The sequence below is a fragment of the Chrysochloris asiatica genome, unplaced genomic scaffold, assembly GCF_000296735.1.
Source record: "Chrysochloris asiatica unplaced genomic scaffold, ChrAsi1.0 scaffold00107, whole genome shotgun sequence".
In the NCBI taxonomy this organism is placed as follows: Eukaryota; Metazoa; Chordata; class Mammalia; order Afrosoricida; family Chrysochloridae; genus Chrysochloris; species Chrysochloris asiatica.
In genome coordinates, this window is record NW_006408625.1 from 2,354,351 (window position 1) to 2,381,337 (window position 26,987).

General features: G+C 39.3%; 1 pseudogene; it reads right to left on the reverse strand.

Annotated features, from left to right (window-relative positions):
- Positions 1 to 6,445: 6,445 nt before the first annotated feature.
- On the reverse strand, positions 6,446 to 7,469 carry LOC102813701 (annotated as a pseudogene).
- Positions 7,470 to 26,987: the final 19,518 nt, after the last annotated feature.

The window sequence follows — 26,987 nt, forward strand, 5'->3', positions numbered from 1 at the left end:
CCACAGTCTGCACCTGGTCTTGTCTTCACTGATGATATGGAGCTTTTCCATCTTCTCTTTCCACAGATGTAGTCTATTTGATTTCTATGTGTTCCATCTGTGTTCGACTTGCCCATACATGCCTTTATTACTAAGAAACTAGAGTATCTATGGCAGGGAGTACTCAGCCCTTAGAGGTTGTCTGCAAGTCTAGATGGCAGGACCTGAAGTCATAAGTTTCTCCCTCCTCTGCCCTAGAGGTGGCCTTGGTACATTCTGGTGCACAGGATCAGGTTTTAACCATGTGAGGTTTCTGGTCCCAGGACTAGGGGCAAAGGCTCAGGGGTGACAAGCTGGGGATATAGGGTACTTTTGCAGCTAGAGACCCACTCCAACGAAGCAGGAATGAAGCAAGAGCTCTGTTTTCTCCCTTCTCCAAGGATCCATCCTGTAGGTGAGGGTGTGCTCCTCTGCTGCAATCAAGATGTGGAGGGGAGGAAATATCTCTAAAGGTGGTAGAAGGGAGCAAAAATAACAGAGCCTGTGGTGGAAAACGATAGTCAAGATGTTTTAGGGAAAATGAAATCAATTTCCACATTCTTTTAGTAAATGGCCACTGAGTATGCATAATAGAATAAACATCATGTGCCATCTTTATGATGGAATTATAAATTGATAACTAAAAGGATAAATGATCCAATTGAAAAAAAAATAGCTAATATGAGATTATACAAAAATGCTCTCCTAGTGCAGTCCTGGTGTGGCGCAGTAGGATAAGCACTGGACCACAAGGTCGGTTTGAACCACAAGGTAAGTGGTTCAAACCCACCAGTCACTTCTTTGAAACCCTAAACAGGGTTGCTATGAGTCAGAATCTACTCCACAACACTTAAAAACAACAACAACAGTGAAAGATGTACTAAGTGTAAGAAGCCAGACACAAAAGAATCATACTGCTGTTGTTGTTAAGTGCCATTGCGTTGGTTCCAACTCATAGTGATCCTGTGTAGAGTTTCCAATGAGTGGCTGGTGTGTTTGAACTGCTGACTCTGTGCTTCAAACCAATTTTGCAGTCCAGTGCTTTATCCCACAGTTATATGGATTATACATTTATAATCACAGTTATACATTTATATGAAATTCTAAAAAGAAGGCCAACTCTACAGTGATAGAGGGAGTCCCTGTGTAGTGCAAATTGTTAAGTGTTGTACTACCATTGAAAGAGTTGGCAGTTCAAATGCACCCTGAGGCACCTTGAAAGTCAGACCTAGTCATGTGTTTCTAAAAACCCTATGGATCACTTCTCCTTCACACACACGGAGTCATGAGTCTGAATCAAATCAATGACAACTAGCAACAACAACATACAGAAAGCACATTGTTGGTTGACAGAGGGCAGGCTCAGTGAATGGTCACAAGGGAACATTTTGGAGGGATGGAAACGTTCTATGTCCCAATGGCTATAATTACAGGGCTGTATACAAGTTGGACTGCGAACCTCAAGGTCAGCAGTTCAAAATTACCAGCAGTTACACAGGAGAAAGGTGAAACTTTCTACTCCTGTAAAGATTTACAGCCTTGGAAACCCTATGCAGGGTCTCTCTCTATGAATCGGAATGGACTCCACGGCACACCACCGCCTCCACCATCACCACCACTGCTGTCACATATTGTCAAAACTCAAAAGCTATGCACTGAAAATCAGTGATTATTTTCAATGTAAATTACCCCAATAAAGCTGGTAATAAAAAAGAAAAAAAAATTTAACGTTTTGTTGAGAATTGGGTGAAGGTTTAGAGCAGACCATTTATTCCACTTCCTGCCTGTGTTTCGTCTTTCCATTTCCTCTTCTTCCCTATCCCTTCTGAAAGGTCCAAATTCTCCAGGACCCACTTTCTCCAGGAACGACTGAGAGCTGAATGTTAGTAACATTGACATACAACGCATGGAAATTCAGATGCTGGGGAAAGTGTGTGTGAAGGGCAGGGTGGGTCTAGAAGATGCATGTACTACCTCCAAAGTAGAGACAATAATTAGTATTAGAATAGCCACCTTGTGTGGTCCTTGATTCCTGGGCAGCAAATGTGGGTGCTAGCCCAGGACACACACAGGCAGAACCAGCAGACTCCACACCTGGCTACTTCCTATGCAGTGGGGCTGGGAGAGCAGGCAGATCTGTGTTTTCTGTCAAAGGCCCAATTTCTTCTCCCTAGGGTAGGATATTGTAAAGAATACAATGCATTTCTTCAGATCAGAACTGTGCATTCTCTATCTTACACGGTATTTCCTCCTGCTGTCTCAACATGGGTCCTGAAGAAAGATAAGATTCCTTTTTCAAAGGGTTGGCTAGTTCTCAAAAGTAGAAGCAGGATTCCTATGTGAATCCCAGTGATCTAGACAAGATTTGAAACCACAGCTAGAAGTCTGACTTGAGGACAGTAAAGCTCAGATTGGGAGGTAACAACAATTGTAAAGGAAAATAGGAGAAACAAACAAACACAAGCCAGCAGCACGGGGCCAGTGACTCAGCAACATCTGCAAAGCTTATATCCAAGAGGTAATTCTGGTTTTGGTTTTTATGTGTGTCTTTTTAGATTTGGTGAATAAGCAAATGTCAATTAAGGCTGGCACTCCAAAATCCATGAGTCACAGAAGCACTGTCATACAGGCTTAAAAGTGTGACATTTAATTGATCCTAGGTCAAGGGCAGAGAGACGATCTGAGCAAGAAAGCACCAGGAGACATAGGGCAAAATGCCCTCCTGAGCCTGTTGGGGTAGGAAGAGGGGCGCTCCGCCCATCCCAGCTGAGTGGCTCACCTGCCTTTTCTTCCCTTCAGTATCAGGACACCAGGGAAGCCAGATCCCATAGTCCCACTCAAGAGACTGGAGAACAAATCCATAAATATGATGGAGCACAGAGGGAGAAAAATTATGAAAACTTCTTAGACCTAACCAAACACCTTGAGGGAATGAGTCCAGGGCATGGTGGCTCAGGTCCATGGTCTCAGGAGACATCCACGTCAACTGGCATAATAGTCCACAAAGATAATGTTCTACATGTGACTTTGCTGAGTATGACTAGGGTCTTAAAAGCTCATGAGTGACCATCTATGGTACATCTATTGATCTCTTCCTGTCCAGAGGAAAGAAGAGTGACAAAAACTGAAGACCTATGGAAACAGTTAGTCCAATGGACTCATGGACCAGGCAGAAGAGTTAGATGGTGACTGGCTATCACTACCAACTGTTGTGAAAGGGGTCACATTAGAAGGCCCTGATAGAGTGGGAGAAAAATGTGGAAGAAAACTCAAAATCATGAAAAAAGACCAGGCTTACTGGTCATATAGAAACTGGTGAGTCCCCTGAGACTATGACCCTTAGTCACCCTTAAGACGGGAACTGAACTCATGACTGTGGCTCAGTTTGCAGTCAAATAATAAATAGATAGCTCTGTAAGGAGACCAATAACACTGAGGAGGGATACATACCTTACAATAAGGAACCATTTGAGTTGACAATGGCAGCATTTACCCAAATTCAGAATGATTAGGAAAGAAGAAAGAATGAAAACAGAAAACACACAGAGAAAGTGGGATAAATGATACAGTCAATGGCATAAAGCAAAAGATGTATGAGTTGTTTAATGGAAAACTGATCTGCTCTGTAACCCTTCACCCAATTCACAATAGAAGTAAAAACAAGAAAAGAAACAAAAGGTTGAAACACACATTGAACTAGTTCCTCTGGAACAAGCTATAAGGCACATATATGTGCAAGCTGAATCTCTCTCTTAACAGCAAGTGTGTCTTCTGCATCTTTACCATTTACCGTAACAATACAAAGACTGACTTCTACTTATGTCATGTGTTTTAAACATCTAGAGAGAATTTTTAATTGAAATACGCTTCACATAATCTTCACTATTTTAAGCTGTACACTTCACTTTGTTGTTGTTAAGTGCTGTCAAGTCAGTTCTGACTCACAGCAACAGTATGAGTATGGGACTTCCGAGGAATGGCTGTTGGGTTTGAGCCACCAACCTTTTGTGTAGCAGTCCAGGGCTTATTCTACAGCACCATACACTTCACTGGTCTCTACTATATTCACAAAGGTGTGAAACCATCATCACTATCTAATTTCAGAATATTTTCTTTACCCTAGAAAGACCACATACTAATCTACTTTCTTTCTCTATGGATTTGCCAATTCCTTTGGATAAGGATTGGAGTGGCTGGATTATTGGTAACTCTCTGGTAACTTTTGGAGAAACCATCAGATTTTTTTCTACAGAGTGTTGTAATTTCTCCATATTCTCACCAGCGCTTGTCATGCTCTGTTTTTCTAATAGCCATTCTAGTGGGGGTCAAATGGTGTGGTTTTGATTTGTATTTCTCTAATAGGAGTGGTGAATCTTTTATATATGTTTGAAATATTATCTACTCAAGTCCTTTTCCCATTTTTAAATTGGTTTGTTTTCTTCATTGTAGAGTTATGAGTTCTCTATCTATTCCGGATATTAGTTCCTTATTTGTTATATGCAAATATTTTCTTCCATTCTATGGATACTGGCTCTAGAGGAAGGCTTGTTATTTCTCTCAGCTCTGGAGGAAGGCTCTTGTGTCTTCTGAGCTTTTGCTCCTGCGTGGTCTTCAGGTGGCTTGGCATCTCTCTTCTCCAATCTCATTTACTTACTTTCTTGTTTGTTGTTGTTATTGTTGAGTGCCTTTGAGTCAATTCCGACCCATAGTGACCCTGTATAGGATTTCCAAGGAGCAGCTGGTGAGCTTGAACCACCAACCTTGCAGTTCAAATGACTTTGCAATCTGATGTATTAGCCTACAGCGCCAAACCAGGACTCCCACTTTCTTGTTTAATCTCTTTTATATCTCAAAAGAGATTGACTCAAGACATGCCCTTTGCTGTTGTTGCTGTTATGTGCCGTAGAGTTGGTTCCGACTCATAGCGACCCTGTACAGGGTTTCTGAGGCTATAAATCTTTACGGGTGCAGAAAACCTCATCTTTCTCCCGCGGAACAGCTGGTAGTTTTGAACTGCTGACCTTGTGGTTCGCAGCTCGATTTGTAACCACTATGCTACCTAGACTTTTCTCATTAATATAAGAAGGAAAACCCATTTCAAAATGTGCTTATAACTATAGGCATGGTGGTGGTGGTAGCGTGCTATGGAGTCAGTTCTGACTCAGAGGCTGTAAATCTTTATGGGAGCAGAAAGCCTCATCTTTCTCTTGTGGAACCATTGGTAGTTTCAAACTAGCTGACCTTGAGGTTAGCAGCCTGATTTATAACTACTACACTACCAGAGATCTTACCATAGGCATAGAGGTGAGGATTTACAAACATATTATTAGGGATACTGTGCAATCTATTTGTTGTTGTTGTTGTTATGTGCCGTGAAGTCGGTTCCGACTCATAACTACCCTGAACAGGGTTTCTGAGGCTGTTAATATTTACAGGAGCAGAAGGCCTCATCTTTCTCCTGTGGTGCAGCTGGTTGTTTCAAACTGCTGACCTTGTGGTTCGCAGCCCGATTCGTAACCACTATGCTACCAGAGCATGAAATGACTTCAGTGCCTTGAATATCGCCACACTAATTTGCTAGTCCCCCTATAATTAAAAACTTTTAAAGAGTTTATAAAGAACACATTTTAACTATAGAGCAAAAAGAAATAAAACTAATAAAATCAATGCAGATGCAACCAATAAGATACTCTCACTGATGCTGCACATTAAATAGGAATTGGGAAGTTCTTCCAATTACACTTTACCGATGGTAGAGCTGAAGTTTAGTCATGTGACTAAAATATGAACATTGTAATAATGTGGGATAATGCACTGGACTGCAAGGTCGGTGGTTCAAATTCACCAGCTGCTCCTTGGAAACTCTATACAGAGTCGCTATGAGTCGAAACCGACTTAATAGCACTCAACAACTACTACATACTCATCAATGGTTTTTTTCCTTTGCAAAGAAGTAGATAAAATGGTAGAAATAAGAACAGAATGGTTATTATTACCACCTTTCTGTAATGCATGACAAGACAAATATTGCTGCAACTTGGAACAATGCCATCTTCCACTCTTTTGCTTATATGGCCTTCTCCCTGCATGTCGCCTTCTTTCTCTGCAGTTACATATAACAGTCTGACAGACACATGCAAAACATTCAACCCAATGATGTCACAATATATATTTTCTCTAGTATTTTTGGATCTTTCTCCAGGACAGACCCTGCCTTCAGTCACAAAACAAGTTATAGCATTTTTTTTTCACCAGAGTTTAGGACTTTTTAATTTGTCCCAAAGTTGCTGAAGCAAAAACCATGATAAAACATCCTGCTTGCCTTTACACCCCCCAATAAAAAAAAAAACAAAAATCAAAAAAAAAAAAAAAAATATATTTGTAGGAAAAAAATAATTTTGTACTTGGGATAAAACTTAATATAAATTCAAATCCAGCCTTTGCCACCAAATTCACCCTGGCCTCTTCTGCTATGGCCGCCTCTGCCTCCAAATGCTCCTCGGCCTCCACCTCATCCCCCGAAGCCACCTTCGCCCTTAGGCTTGGCCCAGTCTAAGGTAACTTTGTTTCCATCAATTTCCCCATCCTCCATGGCCTCCTTGGTGGCTTTAGCATCTTCTTCATTGTTGAAGTGTACAAACCCAAACCTTTTGGAGGAGCCCATTTCTCAGTCTGTGACTATCCTGGTGTGAACAGAACCATCAAATGACTCCTTCAATGTTTCCTCAGTTGTATCCTCAGACATACCTTTGACAAACTGTTTTGGACGGCTGCCTTCTCGCTTCAGGGGATCCCCTGGATCATTGCAATTCCAGCCTGATGGCTCTGCCCTCGATTTCTCTTTTATTACAAGAATTTAAAGCTTCTTTAGCATCTTCACATGAAGCAAATTCTATAAATGCATACCGTCTAGATTTGCCGTTCTGGCTCTGAGGCACCTTGATAGCAGTTGCCTTCTCAGACACTTCCTGGAGAGTTTCTTCTATTGCACTGTAGGAGAGGTTACTGAAAACCAGTGTTTTTGATTCACCACTCCAGGTATTGGTCTTCCCACCTCTGTGGTCTGGATTTTGACCTTTCTCCCAGTGTAGTACAAGGATACAGAATGGCCATCAATCTCTGTTCCTTGCTTTTCTTCAAAGGTTTTCTCAGCTTCAGCTTCTGTTTTGAATTCAAGATTCTTTTCATCTTTGCTGACTAATCTGATCTCCATGGCATCTTCAAACTCTTCTTTTAATTAATTCATCCTGAGTGACTTTGTAAGGCAAGTTTTTGGCCAAAAGTGTTCTGGCATCTCGGCCTTTCTTACTGTCTTTTTCCTTTGGTCTCTCTAGTTTAATTTCATTACCAAAGGCCTCTAAACCAGTGAGTTCCAAGGCGTTTTCCAAGTCTTCAGCAGATTCAAAATCCACATAGCCAAATTTCCTAGTCATACCAATTCTGACATCCATGGCGACAAGATCTTTCACACGCATATGAGGCTATTGAAAATACTATGGCTTGGGTCAGACGCACCTTAATCCTCAAATTGACATCCTTGCTCTTTAATGCTTTAAAGAGATCTTGTGCAACAAATTTGCCCGCTGAATGCTGTAGTCTTTGATCTTCATCAGTAAGTTCTTCAAATACTCTTCACTTCAGCAAGCAATGTCGTATAGGTTCTGCATGAGTACAATGAAGTGTTCTAGAATTCCCATTTATTCCGTTATCCACAGTTTGTTATGATCCACACAATCAAATGCCTTTACATAGTCAATAAAACATCTTTCTGGTATTCTCTGATTTCAGTTAAGATCCATCTGACGCCAGTAATGACAGCCCTCATTCCACATTCTTTTCTGAATTCAGCTTGAATTTCTGGCAGCTCCCTATGGATGAACTGCTGCAACTCTTTTTGAATTATCTTTAGCAAAACTTTGCTTGCATGTGATATTAGTGATATTGTTTACTAATTTCTACAATCAGTTGAGCCCCCTTTCTTTAGAATGGGCACAAATATGGATCTTTTCTCATCAATTTTTTTTAAAAAAGGAAAATATTAAAGGATTGTTGTTTGTTGTTGTACACTGTTAAGTCATTCTGACTTATAGCAACCCTATTTAGGGTTTTCAAGAGTGATTGGCAGGTTTGAACTGCCAACCTTATGGTTGACAGTCCTATAGTGCCACACCAGGACTCATCATAAAGATTTAGTAAATACCAAAACAATAGCAAAGAAGAAAATGACAAAAAAAAAAACAACAACAAACAAACAAAACACAAAATTAACTCAGCATGGAAAATTACATGGAACAAAGAAACCAGCAACACTTAGAAGAGTTTACTACACCATTTAGGATAAAGAGCAGAACAACTGGAAAGAAACTAAACAAAGACACAGAAATAAACAGTACAACCAACTTGGCTTCATGGACTTATACAGAGCATTCCACTTAACAACAGCACAATATACTGTCTTTTTCAGCTTACATGAAACATTCTACAGAATATACCATAAAGCCTCGATAACTTTTAAAATATCAAAATACTATGAAGCATCTCCTCAAATCACAATGCTACAAAATCAGAAATCAACAATAGAAATAACAAAGAAAACATTTAAATAACTAGAAATTGATTAACATCCTGCTTAAAAACTATTGGATATTAGAAGAAATAAAAAGTTTCTTAAATCAAATGAGAATGGAAGCACTATATACAAAGACATTTGGGACACAGCAAAAGCAGTATACTCAAGGGGCAATTTATAGCAGTAAATGCACACATCAAAATACCAAAGAACCAAAATTAACACCTTAACCTAGTATCTCCAACAGTTAGAAAAAGAGCAACAAAATAAACCTACAGTCACCCAAAGAAATAATAAAGATTAGAACAGAAATAAATGAAACAAAACCCAGAAAAACAATAAAAAGAATCAACAAGGCTAGAAATTGGTTCTTTGAAGAGATTAATAAAATTGAAAAAAAAAAAAAAAACACCCACAAAAACGTTGGTCAATCTAATAAAGTAAAAGAAGGAGAAAATGCAGCTAACAAATAAGATATTAAATGGGTGAGGTCACAACAGAACCAGCAGGGGAAAGGATAATAACAGAATACTATGAATTATACTTCACCAAATTTGAAACCCTACAAGAAATGGACAAATTTCTAGAAACACACTACCTAGCTAAACTAATATACACTGAAGTGAGAAAATTTGAACAGACCTATCACAAAATAAGAAATTGATCAGTTCATTAAAAAATTCCCAACTAAATAAGTCTGAGTCTAGAGCTCAGATGTTTACCTGTGCTTTATTGACTACGCAAAGGTTTTCGATTGTGTGGATCATGACAAGCTATGGACAACATTGAGAAGTATGAGTATTCCAGAACACTTAATTGTACATCTGAGAAATCTGTACCTAGACCAAGAAGCAGTTGTTCGAACAGAACATGGGAACACTGAATGTTTAAAATTGGGAAAGGTGTGAGACAGGGTTGTATTCTTTCACCATACTTATTCAACCTGTATGCTGAGCAAATAATATGAGAAGCTGGGTTCTATGAAGAAAAACGTGGTGTCAGGATTGGAGGAAGACTCATTAACAACCTGCGATATGCAGATGATATAACCTTGCTTGCTGAGAGTGAAGAGGACTTGAAACATTTACTTATGAAGATCAAAGAGCACAGCCTTCGATATGGATAACATCTCAATGTCAAGAAAACAAAAATCCTCACCACTGGACCAATAAACAACATTCTTATCAATGGAGAAAAGATTGAAGTTGTCAAGGACTTCATTCTTCTTGGATCAACTATCAACACTCGTGGAAGCAGCAGTCAAGAGATCAGACGCCATATTGCATTGGGCAAATCTGCTGCACAGGAACTTTTTAAAGTGTTGAAGAGCAGAGATGTCAGCTTGAGGACTAAGGTGCGCCTGACCCAGGCCATGGTGTTTTCAATAGCCTCATATGGATGCGAAAGCTGGACAGTGAATTAGGAAGATCGTAGAAGAATTGATGCCTTTGAGTTGTGGTGTTGGAGGAGAATACTGAAAGTGCCATGGACTGCCAAAAGAACCAATAGATCTGTTTTGGAAGAAGTGCAGCCAGAGTGCTCCTTGGAGGCCAGGATGGCTAAGCTTCTTCTCTCCTACTTTGGACATATTGTCCGGTGGAAACAATCGTTGGAGAAGGATGTCATGCTGGGTAGGGTGGAGGGTGAGAGAAGAGGAGGAAGACCCCAACGAGATGGATCAGCCAGGTGGCATCATTGATGGACTCAAGTGTGGCAGCGGTAGTGAGGTTGGTCCAGGATCGGACATTGTTTCATTCTGTTGTGCATGGGGTCACTATGAGTCAGTCCCGACTTGATGGCACCTGACAACAACAACAACTAGAGCTTCCAGTGCAAGATGGCGGAGTAGGCAGATGCACTGAGCCAACCCTCTGCAACAAAGCTATGGGAGACCAAGTGAACCAGATACAGGTTGTGATCCTGGCACCCTGAGCTTCAGAGGATAGGGCAGAGAGGTGGACTGAGCTGTTGACTGGAAGAGAAAACAGAATAGGAGCTATGAGAGAGAAGAAACATGGCTGAATTGTAGGCTGGTAAGGACTGCACAGACATCTTGGGCTTTTGCGGGCAACAGTGGATACAGTAACCTGTAGGCACTGAATGCAGCTGGAGATTGGCAATAAGGTGGTGCTGTTCTCCATATTCCATGCCCTCCTGGTAGCCAGGGCATGACCAGTTACCACCCTCACCAACCCAGTAGCTAGTGGCAACCTGTCTTAGGCTGTTTTCTAGAGAAGCAAAACCAGTGAAACATATGTATGTATATATGTTTATTATCAAGAAATGGCTTACAAATGTAGAGTTCCAGGTTCCAAGTGGAAGAGAGCAAGTCTTTCCTGCATATTCATTATATTGGGAGCAGGCCACAGACCCAAGGAAATATCCTTTCAATTGACTGGCTGCTCATAGCCAATCATTATAGAGTTAACTATGCCTGCTCATAGCCAATCATCATAGCATTAACTATCAACTGCCAAACAACTGAGAATCCTGCCTCAATCAAGTTGACACAGAACCTTAACAATCACACACTCCCTCCTGTGTCAGTTCTGCCTTGCCTTATACAGAAATAACACTCCTGCTTCTGTAGTTAAGGGAGCTGTGTAAACCTGCCCTGAACTACACTACACAAACACTGAACAGAAAACCACATGCATACTTCCAGTCTCTACCACATAGACCAGGAGATAGGTGATGAGTGCCTCAGAACACACCGATATGCAATCATCAAATGAACAGAAGTACAGCACCACAATGTCTTAGAGAAAACAGACAATTTCAGCTTATAGGAAGAAATAAGACAGAGTGCTTCAAACAAGTGACCAAAATACTGACTCAGAAACCATAATATCAGAGATGGTAATAGAACTACTTCAGAAGGAATTCAAAAGAATGCTATGCAGCCACCTTCAGTAGATTGAGAGAAGGTTTGAAAAAACTGCAGATGAAATCAAGGAAAAGATAGACAAAATTATAGAAGAATTCAGGAAACAAACTAACAAAAATAATGAATAAATGGAAACCATACGAAAAGAGCAATTAGAAAGCCAAAAGATTAACACTAAGATTTCAGAAATAGCTGATATACTGAAAGGGCAAAGGAGTAGAATTGAATCAATGGAAGACAGAATTACTTCACTTGAAGAGAAACCTCTCTATTCATCTGCTAGTGGAACAATCAGAAAATAAGAACACAACAGACTCTGAAGTCTAAGATTTATATAGAACACTATCATGAGGAATACCTTGCATGTGATTGGAATTCCAGAACCGGGAGAGACAACAAAACAAAACAAAAACATAAAGAATATGTTTTTGGAAGTTGTTGGGAGAAAAATTTCCTAACATTATAAAAGATGAGAAGATAACCATTCAAGAACTTGAATGAACTCCCAACAGGATATACTCCAAAAGAAAAACACCAACACATGTTATAATCAATCTTTTCAAAACAAAGATAAAGAATCCTGAAAGCAAATACCATGCAGTAAAAAAGATAGTGGAATTGGCATATATAAAACTATGAAAGAAAAAATAAGTAACAACCAAGAATCATATATTCAGCAAAGCTGTTCATCAATAAGACCAAGAAATTAGGTAATTTTCAGGTAAACAGAAATTAAAAGAATTTGCAAAAACCAGATCAACCTCATAAAAAATACTAAAGGGAGTTCTTTGGAAAGAGAATCACCAACAGTAGGCAACAACCTGAGACTAACATGCATGACAGTATCACCTAGAACTCAACCCTGATAAGGAAGCATTCAAAGTAAAACAGACCTATATGACTAAAAATACAGAAACATAGATAGAGTTGCAACAACAACAAAAATAAAAAGAGGGACTTAAAAAAAAAAAAAAAGGAAAAAAAGTAAAACCAGAGCTTCCAAGTGAAGAGGAAATAAAGTAGATTTCAAGTACAAAATAAATAAACCTACTGGAACCCTTAAAACTACACCAAGTCTTACTCCCAGCTCTAGCCCAAACCCTAGCCCTAACACTAATTATCTTGAACACTTAATTGATGAATTAAAGACTCTCAAAGGCCAAAAATTAACAATAGCTTTTGTCCTAAAGAAGACTCCAAATATCACAGCATACATAGAGATTAAAAAAAAAAAAAGTCCAGGTCCAGATGAGTTTACTGGCATAGTCTACCAAACATTCAGAGAAGAGTTGACACCAATTATATTTAAATTGCATAGTGGTTACAAGTTGGGCTGTTAACCTAAAGGTCACCAGCCTTCCCAGTGGAGAAAGATGAGGGTTTCTGCTTTCAAAAGATGAGATTTACAGCCTTGGAAACTCCATGCAGGGTCACTATGAGTCTGAACTGGCTCCACGACACACCACCACCACCATCAAAGTACAGAAAAGGATGGAAATGGAATACCTCTGAATTCATTTTATGAAGCAAGCATATCCCTGATCCCCAAACCAGACAACAACATAGCTAAAAAGCAAAGTTACAGACTAATGTTCTTCATGAACATTAGCAAAAATTCTCAACAAAATTCTAACCAATAGAATCCAGCAAAGCATCAGAAAGAAAAAAACAAAACACCACATCATGAACAAGTGGCATTCGTACCATGTGTACAAAGATGTTTCAACATTAGAATAATAACCTAATTCATCACATAAATAAAACAAAGGAAAGAAATTGCATCTAACAAAATCTAACACCTATTCTTGATAAAAACACTTCACATAACAGGAATAGAAGGGGAATTCCTCGACATGATTAAGGACATATATACAAAACCAATAAGGAGCTCTGGTAGCATAGTGGTTACGAATTGGGCTGCTAACCTCAAGGTCAGCAATTCGAAACTACCAGCTGTTCTGCATGAGAAAGAGGAGGCTTTCTGTTCCTGTAAAGATTTACAGCCTTGGAAACCCTGTACAGGGTCTCTATGAGTCAGAACCAACTCCACAGCATATAACAACAATACAAAACCAATGGTCAACATTAGTCTCAATGGACAGAAATGGAATACATCCCCCTTATGAATGGAGCTAGAAAATAAAATGATGCCATTTATTATCATCCTTCCTATTTAATATTGTGCTGGAAGTCTTAGCTAGAATTACAAGACAAGCAGGGAAAATGAAAGGCATCCAAATCAGTAAATGGTGCTGGCAAAACTGGCAAATGGATATCCATTTGCACAAAACTGAAACAGTAAACATACCCCATACCATACACACAAATGAACTCAAGATGTATCATATACCTCACTGTAAATCCTAGAACTATAAAGATTGTCAAAGAAAAAATTGTGACAAAGTTATGGACTCTAATACAGGACACAATACACTATCAAAGAACTGAAACAAACAGCAGAAGACAAACTAGATGATTTGTACTTCCTAAATATTAGCACATGTGCATTTAAAGATTTCACCAAAAGAGTTAAAAGAGAATCAACAGTGTGGGGGAAAAAATTTTGGAAATGGCATATCAAATAAGGGACTAATCTTTAAAGTTTATAGAAAACTCCAAACCTCAAAACTCAAAGGACAATTATCCAATTTAAAAATGAGCAGAAGACACGAATAGATACTTTTACCAAAGAAGACATTCAGGCAGCTTTAGACCACTAACCATTGTTCTTGTTGTTAAGTACCGTGGAGTCGGTTTTTACTTATAGTGACCCAGCAGAGTTACCGAAGCTGCAAGTCTTTACGGGAGCAGAAAGCCTCATCTTTCTCCCGCAGAACAGCTGGTAGTTTCGAAGTGCTGACCTTGAGGTTAGCAGCCCGATTCATAACCACTACGCTACTGGAGCTCCTTTAAAGAGATGAAAATCAAAACAATCAGATATTATTTCACCCCAGCATTAACTGCAAAGTTAAAGGAAACAAAACAGAGAATAATGAATGTTGGTGAGGGTCCGGAACCCTCATACACTGCTGGTACGACTGTAAAATGGTACGATGGTGGAAATGGCATGGTGCTTCCTAAAAATGTTGGAAATAGAAACACCATAAGATCCAGCAATCCTATCACTTGGTATGTATAACAGAGAAAAGAGAGCTGCAACATGAATAGGTATATGTACACCCATGTTCATCACAGCATTATTCACAATAACAAAAAGATAGAAACAGCCTAAATGCCCATCAACAGAAGACTGGACAAACAAACTATGGTGCATGCACACAATGGAATACTATGCAGCACTAAAGAATAACAATTTGACCTATACTTATGGATGTAGTAGCTCAAAATACCAACTGAGAGGGAAGGAATCTTCACATCAAGAATCAATCCTATCCCTTCTGTACACAGGGATAGGCAACTTAGACATTGGCTACCTAGAACGGGGGCATGAAATGATTCGTTTATAAGTTTTTAAGAGGGAGTTTAGTTTCAGAGTGTGCGGGGGAAGGTAGACCCCCCACTGAATGGTTTTTATCTTGTCTAGATGAGTCTGGTGAAAGGAGATGGGGATAGGATTCTTATGATTCAATTGTGAGTAATTGTTATCATGGCTAATTACTATTGCCCCAACTGTAAAAGTAGAAGTTATATAATAAAATGGGGACAGTAGTTAATCTTATAGTCCAGGTGCAGAGAACCCTAGGACCATCAAGGGAGAAGAGCATGAGTGCAATGTGGGACCCTACCCAGAGAAGCAGCGACACCAGAAATGGAGGCAGAGATGATGACATGGGGAGATGGAGCAGCTCAGGACTCCAGACTCATGAAAAGAGAAAGGCTGTGTGCAGACAAGCAGGAGGCAGGCTTGCAGACTGTGCTCTTTGGTTGTTTAAATGATTGTATATTCCTGAGTGTTTTTGTATACATTCCAAAACAAAAACAAAAAACCCTCAGAGGGAATAAAAGCATATCCTGTTGAATGATTATGCATAGAGGGGATTGCAGTCATTGCAATGAAATGAAATACAATAAGATGAGTGTAAAACTGATGTTCTCCCATGTAAACTATCACTCAATTCATAACAATGACTTAAAAAAAAAAGAAAGAAAAAATCATGTGGCCCAAGGATAACTATAAAGAAATCTAAGAAGGATCCCTCCTGATTCAGTGGGGAACGAACCTTCAAGACTCAGTGTTGAGCATTTGTCTGTAAAATGCAAGGTTGATAGCTTGAGCCCACTTATGGCTCCTCTAGAGAAAAATGAGACTGTCTGCATTCATACAGATTTTCAGTTTCAGAGATCCAAAACAGCAATCCTGTTTTGCTCTATAGAATTAACATGAGTGGAACTAGACTTCCTGACAGCTGTCTAATTAGGTATGGGCATTTTAAAAGAATCTTAGAAAGCCAAAGTTAGTTTTAGAATAATAAATATGAGTTTATAAGAAACTTTGAAATATTTAAACAAACTTCTATTTCAAGTTATTAGACTGTATAGTGTATGAGTAATTTTTAAGTCTTTAAAATGGGAAACTGAGGCAGCATGTCTGATTCTCCCCTTAGATGCATCCTTAAACATCAGCAAGTTGGGTTTTTTTGTTTTAAATATATATGAGTTTTTAACGATAAAAAGTCAATTCTCTGAGTCTTTTAATCCTGATTAAGGTGTTTCTGACTTTCGAGATTTTCATTTAAAAATCTATCCAGCAGTCCTTGTTGTTGTTGTTAAGTACTGTAAAGTCAGTTCTGACTCATAGTGACCCTGTATAGGGTTTCCAAGAAGTGGCTGGTAAGCTTGAACCACCCACTTTGTGGTTCAAATGACCTTCTAGTCCAGCGCATGAATCCACAGCACCACACCAAGACTCCATCCAGTCCTTAGAGATCTCTTTCTGTATTCTACTTCTGGTTCTGGTTTTATTGTGGTTCCTCGTGCTGTGATAGAAATAAGTGTATTATGTATTCTGAGAGATTGATGTTCGATAGAATTAATGTATTTCTGAGTTATTGAAGCCCAGGAAAAAATCTGGGTTTGTTCTAGTTTTAATTAAGGATACACATACTACATGCATCTTGATTGAGAGCATTTTAGTTATGAGGAACAGCAGAATATAGTTTCCCCTAATATTGTGTGGCCACAATATCAATTGGATCATTAATACCAAAGAGTTAGTGTATACAAAAACAAACTGAGTACCCATATGTTTTAAAAATGAGGTGCAAATTTCTATTAAATGAGAGAAGTATCCAACTTTTGTTTGACTAATAATTTATGTTGATGTTTCTGCTTACATTTTTTGCCTAATATTGGACAATCGATAAATAATATTGTCATAATTTTATTAATCTGAATTTTTAGTCATTAAATTTAGAGTCCTGGTATGGCACCATAGAACAAGTACTTGACTGCAAGGTCAGCAGTTCAAACTCACCAACTGCTCTTCAGAAACACTATATGGGGTTGCTATGAGTTGGAATAGACTTGATGACACTTAACAACCACAACCACCACAACAAAACATGGTCAAAACTTTGTTTCTTTTGAATTTAGCAGTACAAAAACCTGTGAGTTTAACTGAGACAGTTACTCCACTTAAACCATTAAGTTTAATTCAGATATTTAACAACTTGATGATGTAATAAAACAAAATGTCTCAAAAGTGTAATGTGGTTTATCTAAAGGTTTTCAGAAAATAATGCTAATTATTTATGCTTACAGCTATTTCTGCTTAAAGGTGTTTTTTTTGTGGACATTTAAACACATTTTATTTGGAATAGGCCCATACATACATGAGCTAGAACCCTAGTAGCAATACTTTTTGACCTATCTTTGTACATTCAGGTACCATTTGATTTCTTTTTGACCATTAAGCCATCAATATGTGTATATTTAGACAAGTCCAGGCCAAACCTAGGTATAGGGTGGTTGAAAGTAGATTACAAGTCCCTGGTGAGCATAGGAAGAGGTTGTTTGCCTTCAGGTTTACAAGGAGAAATGCAGAACTTGCCTAGGCATGTCCTTAAATGATTTACCAAAATTGTCACATGTTGTCTAGCTTAAGTTAAAAGCTGGGGTCCTAGTGACTATGACTCAGGGCCACATGGACAAGAGCCTTACCCTATCACGTAGCCAGTTGGTCCAAGCCTCAGAACCAATTCTGTAAGCACTTTTCTTTTTTTTTTTTTACATTTTAGTTGTGAATTATGTGGGTTTACATGGGGGAACATCAGTTTTATATTCATCCTATTGTATTTTGTTTCATTGCATGATTACAATCCCCTCCATGCATCATCAAATAACCAGTTTATACTCCACAGCCCCACTCCCCAGCTGCCAGCACACAGCCCCTCTCCCTCCCTGAGTACTGTGTCGCCATCCACTCCATCTGTCCATGTCATCATCTCTGTCTCCATGCCTGGCTTCACTGCCTCTCTGGGTAGGGTCACGCTTTCAGCTCTTCTCACTTGATGGTCCCAGGGACCTTTGCTCCTGGGCTACAAAATCAATCACTCCCCTCCTTTTGTCAAAAAACATCTACCTTTACATTTTTGACCCTCACAGTCAGTCCTGATGGCAATTATTCACTATTGTACCACAAGAGTCTTATCCCCATTTCCTTTCGCCAGCCCGGTCCCAACAGATTGGAAATCATTCAGTGGAGGTTCTACCTACCCCTGCCCCATTTGGAACTAGGCTCCCTCTGGAAAGCTTGTAAGCCAGTCACTTTATAGCACCACACCCCCAGCACCCAAGCTTTCCTCTGTCTATTCCCTACTCTATGCTGTATTTTCCCCTCTCTCTCCCCCTTCCTTTCAACCCATACATCCCGGCAATCAGCAATTACATATATAGTTGTTGTTTTTCCTCTTTTGGGTGGGTTCTTTTTCTTATGGTCTTATGCAGTATTTCTCCTCTTGTGACTGACTAATTTCACTCAGCATAATGTCCTCAAGATTCATCCGTGTTATGCGATGGCTTGCAGCTTCCTTTTGTTCTTCAAGGCAGCATAGTATTCCATTGTGTGTATATACCACAGTTTGTTTATCCAATTCTTCAATTGATGGGCATTTAGGCTGTTTACATTTTTTTTGCTATTGTAAATGAACAATGGTGTGCATATATTTACTCATGTTATGGCTCATATTTCTTGTGAGTAAATACCAAGTAGGGGAATTGCTGGATCATAAGGTATTTCTATTTCCAACTTTCTGAGGAAGTGCCATGTTGCTTTCCAGAGAGGTTGGACCATTTTGCAATCCCACCAGCAATGCAGGAGCATCCCAGTCTCTCCACATCCTTACCAGCATCTATTGTCCTCTATTGGGTTGGTTTTTGTATAGGGCGTGAGGTAAAGGTCTTGTTTCAGTCTTTTGCATATCGCTTTCCAGTTCTGCCAGCACCATCTGTTACCTAGGCACTTTGTCAAAAATCATTTGGCTGTATGTGGATGGGTTAATTTCTGGATTCTCTATTCTGTTCCATTGATCAATGTATCTTTCATTGCACCAGTACCAGGTTGTTTTGACCACTGTAGCCATGTACTAACATTTGAAATTGGGGAGTGAGAGGCCTCCAACCTTGTTCTTAAGCAGTGCTTTGCTTATCCTTGAGTCTCTTTCCTTTCCGTATAAAGTTTGTAATTGTCTTTTCCATCTTGTTGAAGAATGTTTCTGGAATCTGGATTGGGATTACATTATATGTGTAAATTGCTTTGGGGAGTATTGACATTTTCATCATGTTGAGTCTTCCTATCCAGGAACATGGTATGTTCTTCCTCTTCTGTAAGTCTCTTTTGGTTTCTTGTAGTAGTGGTTTGTAATTTTCTTTGTATAAGTCCTTTGTTTCTCTGGTTATGTTTATTCCTAAATATTTCATCGTTTGGGTGGCTATTGTACATGGTATTGCTTGCCTAATGTCCTTTTCAGCACTGTTGTTGTTACTATAGAGGAATCCAACTGATTTTTGTATGGTGATCTTATACCCTGCCACTTTGCTGATTCTTCCAATGATACCTAGTAGCTTTTTTACTGAGTCTTTGGGGTTTTCTATGTATAGGATCATATCGTCTGCAAATAGAGAGAGTTTTGCTTCTTCTTTGCCAATGTGGATGCCTTTAATTTCTCTATCATGCTGTATAGCTCTGGCTAAGACTTCCAAAACAATATTGAATAGGAATGGCAACAAAGGGCAGGCATCCTTGTCTGGTTCCTGTTTGCAGAGGGAAGGCTTTCAGTTTCTTTCCATTGAGAGTGATGTAGGCTGTTCGTTTTGTATATATGCTCTTGATTATGTTGAGGAATTTCCCTTCAATTCTTACTTTGTTGAGTGTTTTTATCAGAAATGAATGTTGAATTTTGTCAAATACCTTTTCTGCATCAATCAATATGATCATGTGGTTCTTTTCCTTTTTCTTATTTATATGGTGGAATACGTTGATTATTTTTCTAATGTTGAACCATCTTTGCATCCCTTTTATGAAACCCACTTGGTCATGATGCATTATTTTTGTTTTTTTTTTTAATGTGCTTCTGGATTCTGTTTGCTAGGCTTTTGTTGAGAATTTTTGCATCTATATTCATGAGGGATATTGGTCTATAATTTTCTTTCTTAGTGATGTCCTTGCCTGGTTTTGGTCTGAGGGTTATGCTTGCTTCATAAAAAGTATTAGGAAGTTTTCCATCCTCCTCTATATTCTGGAATAATTTGAGTAGAATTGGTGACAGCTCTTCCCTGAATGTTTGGTAGAATTCACCAGTGAAGCCATCTGGGCCTGGACTTTTTTTGGTTGGGAGTTTTTTGATGACCTGATCAATTTCTTCTTTTGTTATGGGTCTGCTCAAGTTTTCTACTTCACTCTGAATCAGTTTAGGTAGGTCGTGTTTTTCTAAAAATGTGTCCATCTCTTCTAAGTTTTCAAATTTGTTGGAGTACAACTCTTCATAGTATTCTGTTTTTATCCTTTTGATTTTGTTTGGTTCCATTGTGACATCGCCCATGTGGCTTCTAATGCGAGTTATTTGTGTCCGCTCCCTCTTTTCTTTTGTTAGTTTTGCCAATGGTTTGTCAATTTTATTAATCCTTTCAAAGAACCAGCTTCTTGTCCTGTTGATTCTTTCTATAGAAAGAATCTGTTTTCCATCTCATTTATTTCTGTTCTTATCTTCAATATTTCTTTTCTCTTGGTGACTGTAGGTTCCCCCTGTTGGTCTGTTTCTAATTGTTGGAGATGTTGAGTTAATGTGTTAATTTTGGTTCTTTTCTCTCTTTGGATGTGTGCATTTATCACAATAAATTGTCCTCTCAGCACTGCTTTCATCGTGTCCCAAAGATTTTGTTATGTTGTGTTTTCATTCTCGTTTGTTTCTAGGAACTTTATGATTCATGTTTAATTTCTTCTTTTAACCAGTGGCTCTTCAGCAGAGTGTTATTCAGTTTCCATGTATTCTACTTTATTTCCTTGGTCTTCTTATTGTTGATTTCTAGTTTTATAACATTGTGGTCTGAAAAGATGCTCTGTAGTATTTTGATGTTTGTAAATTTATGGAGGCTTACTTTGTGATCTAACACATGGTCAGTTCTGGAGAATGTTCCATGTGCACTGGAGAAGAAAGTATATTGTGCTGTTGTTTGGTTGAATGCTTTGTACACATCTATGAGGTCAAGTTGGTTGATTGTGTTGTTTATTTCCTCTGTAACTTTGTCAAGTTTCTTTCTTGTTGTTCTGTCCCTTTTCGAAAGTGGTGAATTAAAATCTCCCACTATAATTGTAGATTTATCTACTTCTTTCTTAAATTTTAGTAAGGTTTGCTTCATATATCTTGGTGCTCTTTCATTGGGAGCGTAGCTTTTTATTATGGTTATGTCGTCTTGCTCAATTGACCATTTGATCATGAGATAGTGTCCTTCTTTATCTTTTATGCTGGTTTTTGTCTTAATGTTTACTTTTTCAGAGATTAGTATTGTCACTCCTGCTTGTTTACTGTTGCAGTTAGCTTGGTATATTTTTTTCCATCCTTTAACTTTTAGTCTGTTTTTGTCTTTGTGTGTAAGGTGTGTCTCTTGCAGGCAGCATATTGAAGGGTCTTGTTTTCTTATCCATTCTGCCATTCTCTGTCTCTTCACTGGTGCATTTAATCCATTGACATTCAATGTAATTATCAACAGGTATGAATTAATTGCTGCCATTATGTTAATTTTTTGGTAGTGCTGTTCGTTCCTTTGTTCTGCATGTCTTCTTGGGCTGAGTTTGTGGGTTTTGTGCTATTTCTTGTTGGTTTCGTCTTAGTTTTCATGTTTGCTTGTAAATTCATTTTCACGGTAAATTGTGAAGTATAAACTTTCTTTGAGGTTACCTTATAGTCTATTAACTTTTCCCTCCATTTAAGACATTTAAGACAATCTTTTATATCCTGACCTCCTCACCACCTGGGTCTCTGTTCCTACATTTCCCCCTTCTTTGACATTGTTATTATTTTGATCTTTGGTTGACCTCCCAGCTCCTTTGAGTTCATTACTGTAATTTTGTTCTGTTCTGGACTCTGCTATCTGTCATTTGAGTTTCAGGTGGTGTTGTCACACCTGTCAATCTCTGGTTGTTGTCAGTTCTTGTTAGTTTTCAGTCCAAAGAACTCCCTTTAGGATGTTTTGAAGTGCTGGATTGGCTTTGACAAAATCTCTTAGATTCTGTTTATCCTGGAATGTTTTGATTGCACAATCGTATTTGACTGACAGTTTTGCTGGATGGATGATTCTTGGTTCGCAGTTTTTTTCTTTTAGAATTTTGTATATGTCTCCCATTGCCTTCTTTCCTGCATGGTTTCTGATGAATAGTCAGAGCTTAATGATTTGCTTGCCTTTCTAAGTAACACTTCTCTTTTCCCTAACTGCTTTTAGGATTCTCTCCCTGTCTTTGATTTTGGAGAGTTTGATTATTATATGTCTTGGTAATTTTCTTTTGGGGTCTATCCTTCCTGGGATATGTTCGGCTTCTTGAAAGTTTATCTTCTCATCTTTCAAGATGTTAGGGAAATTTTCTTCCAGAAGCTCTTCCACTATCTCCTCTGTGGACTTCTCTGATTCTTCCTGTTCCAGAATGCCAATAATTCTTAAGTTGTTCCTCTTCATGTTATCCAGCATGACTCTTAGACTCTCTTCAGATTTTTTATCCTTTTTCAGCCTGCTCTTCTATCTTAGCAGTATTGAGAGATTTGTCTTCCAGCTTGCTAGTTCTGGCTTCCATCTCTTCAATTCTGCTCCTTTCCCATTTCAGTGTATTGTCCATTTCTGATATTTTATTATTAATCACCTGGACCTCTTTTTGCAGGTTTTGAATTGTTTCCAGTGCTGTATCAATCTTGATTGATTGTTCTTGTAGTATTTTCCTGACTTCTTCCTTGTTTTCCTCCACCCCTTTTGGGAGCATTTGAATTTGCTTCCATATCATTCTTCTGAATTCCTTCTCAGGCAAATCCAAAACCTGCTCTTACTCTTTTGTGGAGCCTTTGTCTGTCTCCAAGGCATTTGTCTCAGTTACTCTTTTCTGTTTTTGGACATGTTTTGAGATCATTTGTGTGTTTGAGATCTTTTGTTTGTTATTTCCAGTAGTTATGTGTGTTTTTTAATGCTTAAATGAATGTTTGTTGTTGTGTTATTAAGCTTACTGGGTGTCTCCTGGTGGATATGAACAGGAGATAGGCTTTCCTTTTTGCATATAATGTTTAGCAGCTGTTATTTGCTCATGTCTCAATGATGGAATATTATGGGGTATATATTATGGGGTAGCTTGGCTATATGGCCACAATTTCTGACTCTTCTTGGGTAACTTACGGAGAAAAACCTCCCACCTTCAAGAAAAATGTGTGATCAAAAGGCCCAAAAGCAGAAGCAATATAAAAGCAGAGACAAGAACCTCCACTTTGAAACAAAAATAAAACTGTGGCCGACTGTCTAGTTGCCTTGCTATACAGGAAGTGTGTGTGCATTGTAGAAGGCTCCAGTAGTGGGTGGGGGTGTCAACTTGCTCAGGCCCCTCCTCTAGTCACCACCGTAGAGGTGTGCAGATAAATATTGAGAAGTTAATGGGAGACAGATTATTTACTATTTTTGTCTCTGAAGGTCATTTAAGTATTGGTGTGTGCACAGTGTAATTCTTGAAATAGTTGTACCTTTTTATGTTGGGGTTTTAAAGATTGTTCATATGGTTTGTCTGTCAGGCCAACCTGCTTTTTTTCTTGCTGGGTAGGCAGGGGTTAATGGTCCTGCACAAGTTAACTTTAGGCTGGGACCCACAGGCAGATGTCAAAAGCAGTAGCCAAAGAATTTGCCCTTGGACCAATGGGGCTCTTTCTCTCTGTACCGTGGGAAAAGCTGTGGTCTGAACACTGGCCTTTTTTGGGAGTGTGCACCCACCCACCTGAAGGTGCCTGGGCTGGGCAAAGAAGGTGCAATAAGGAAGAGGAGGAAAAAATGTGTAGAATCCCTCCACACCTCCTTTTGCAAATGTCACTGCGCTGCTTTTAGCGCTGGTTCCCTGTGCCAGTCTGGCTGTAACCCCACCCTCTGACTTCTGCCTGGGGAAGGATGGCCACAGAGGGAGTCCTGGGTCTTGACCGATTTCTAAATTGCAATGTTTTCCTCTATGCTGTGATTTTTCAACTGGTGGTTGTGGGAAACTGACACCCTGAACCTTATGCTAGAGCCAGAGCTCTGGTGCAGTTTTGTGAGAGTCATGTCTCTGGGTTTTCAGACCCTCCCCACTGAGCCTGTCATACCTGACTCTGCTCTGCCACCGCCAAACTGGAAGTCCCTTAAAGTTTTTTAAACTGACTTTCTGGGTGCTTTATGTTGCTTTTATAATTGGTTATTTTTAAAGGGTATTATTACTGTGGATTAATTGTGGCCCTAATAGGTTTTCTCATCTGCAGTTGAAATTTGGCCCACAGTCATGTGCAGGGTCACAGCTTAATTCTAAATAGAGCCTCTACACACACACAAACAAGTTATAAATTTGATTAATACAAGCAAAGTGCAGTCTTATTTTTGAAAACACTGAGTGATTTCAAGGCCATTTTCTGTAAGAAAGAAAACTTGAATGGTTATACATTTTATTACTCCAGCAGATATTAGACAGAAGTTACAAAAGATAGAGGTAGGACTTTATAGTACACTTTCACAACTGATTGAGGAAGCTGCTAATGTCTTTAGCAACAGGGATCTGACATCCAAAAGTAAAATGAAAAGTCTCAATTGTTATCCATGGCACTGGTAACCCTACAGGACACCAGCCTTTAAGGGGGAGTTTTCCTGTAGCCTCCCAGAAAAGTCCAAGAATAACTACGATGGGCCTAGCAGAGTCCCTCATGTGGCCCAACCGCAACATCAATTTACCTCTCCATGTCTCCCTGAAGTAGGGAACCTAGGGGTTCTCTAGGAAAGTGCAAGCATTAATCACAAGACCTTGCCCATTTTATAGTCTGTTTACTGTCAACAGACCACCCATAAATTTTTTGTATTTTATTTCATTGTAAGCTATTTTACAGGCTAACTTGGTTTACATACATTTAAGATAAATTTAGTCTGTCAGTTTGTCACACTGTGGTGACTTGCCTATTGCTATGATGCTGGAAAGTATGACAGCAGTGTTTTTTGTTTTTTAAAAATATTTTATTGCCAATTATGTGATAGTTTACATGGGAAAACATTAGTTTTACATTCATCCTATAGTATATCATTTCATTGCTACAGTTACAATCCCCTCCATGCATCATCAACTAACCAAAGAGTATACACTACAAGCCTGCCCCCTGGTCATCAACACACAGCCCCTCTCCCTCTCTGTGTCTAAAGTCCCCAACACTTCCATCTCTCCACATCATTGTCTCTGCCTCCATCTCAGACATCACTGCTTCTCTGGGTAGGATCCCACTCTCCACTCTTCTCCCTTGATGGTCTCAGGGACCTCCGCTCTTAGGCTGAAAAGTTAATCACTCCCTTCCTTGCTAAAAAAGTCTACGTTTACAATTCCAACCCTCACAAGCAGTCCAGATAACAATTATTCACTATTGTATCCAAGAGATCCATCCGGATTTCATTTCATCAGCCCTGCCTAGACAGATTGTATACTACTCAGTGGAGATTCTACCTTCCTTCACTCCCTCTAAATCTAGGTTCCCTCTTGAAAGCTTGTAGGCCAGTCACTTCTTGCCTTTGTTACCCCTTCCCCCCGCAATTTTAGGTAGCCAGTGTCCAAGTTGCCAATCCCTGTCTACTCTGTGTATGGAGTGCGTGGGTATGATCCTTGCTGTAAGGGTTTTCCCCTCTTTTGAGATACTGCATCCATAGGTGTAGGTCACATTCATCAAATTGTATCAGATGACGCTTTTTTTCCTCTTCTTTCTTCTTGTTGTTGAGCTCTGATCATCCAGTCATTGAAGCCAGGTCAAGTGGGTATTATATGCAAGTGTGGGTGTTCTTGTGCAGATGTCCTCTCTTCTTATACACTGGATGCTTCACTCTGTACTTTAGTCCTCTGTGGCTATGTCACTGACTCTGGGCCCAAGAGTCTCTATGTCTTGCCACACTGCTGACCAACCAGGTCTTCACCTGGGTTCACAGAAGTCTATTGAACATTGTAGGGTTTAGCTCGCTGCTTCATTGCTGTTTTCTCCTCACTTCCCCTTATTGGTGACAAGTGTAGTCACCAATCAGATCGTGTATTGAGTCTTAGTCTTGGAAGGGGGTTTGCACTGAGGGGACCAGACCACTTGCCTTGATGTTTCCTGGGCAAGCAACTTGCTTGTTCTGTAGTAACAGTCAGTCTGCCTCTATTGTTTTGTATTTTTCCTGTATGTCTTTCTTTCAAGAAGTACCTTCTGTTCTTCTAGCTGCTCCAGGATGGTCTGCTAATCCTTTCAAGTGGAAATTTCCCATCTCTGAAGATCTAGATGTGGTTCAGGCTTCCACCTATAGTCTTTGTATTGCAGAGGCTCCGCAGGAAGCCTCCTTCACTGGGCATGTTGTAGCCCCATTTTAGGTATTCCAATCAGTTATAAGCAGAAGACAGACTTACAAGCTTTCTATGGTGATGTTTCTGGCTATTCCTTTCTCTCCCCCTCCAGTGACAGCAGTGTTTTAAAATGCCAGCAGGATCACTCATGGGTGAATTAGTCTGAATTTTCAGACTAAGACAGACTAGGAAGGAGAGGTGAACTACTTCTGAATGATTAGCCACTGAAAAACTTATGAATAGCAGCAGAACATTGTCAGAAATAGTGCCAGAAGATGAGCCACTCTGGTTGGAAGGCACTCAAAACAAAATTGATGAAGGGCTGACTCCTCAGAGTAGAGTTGAACATAATGATGTGAATGGAGTAAAGCTTTCTGGATCTTCATTTGCTGATGGGACACAATGCAAAATGAGGAGAAGCAACTACAGACATTCATTAATGATTGTTGTTGTTGTTAAGTGCTGTCAAGTTGACTCCGACCCATGGCAACCCCGTATAGGGTTTC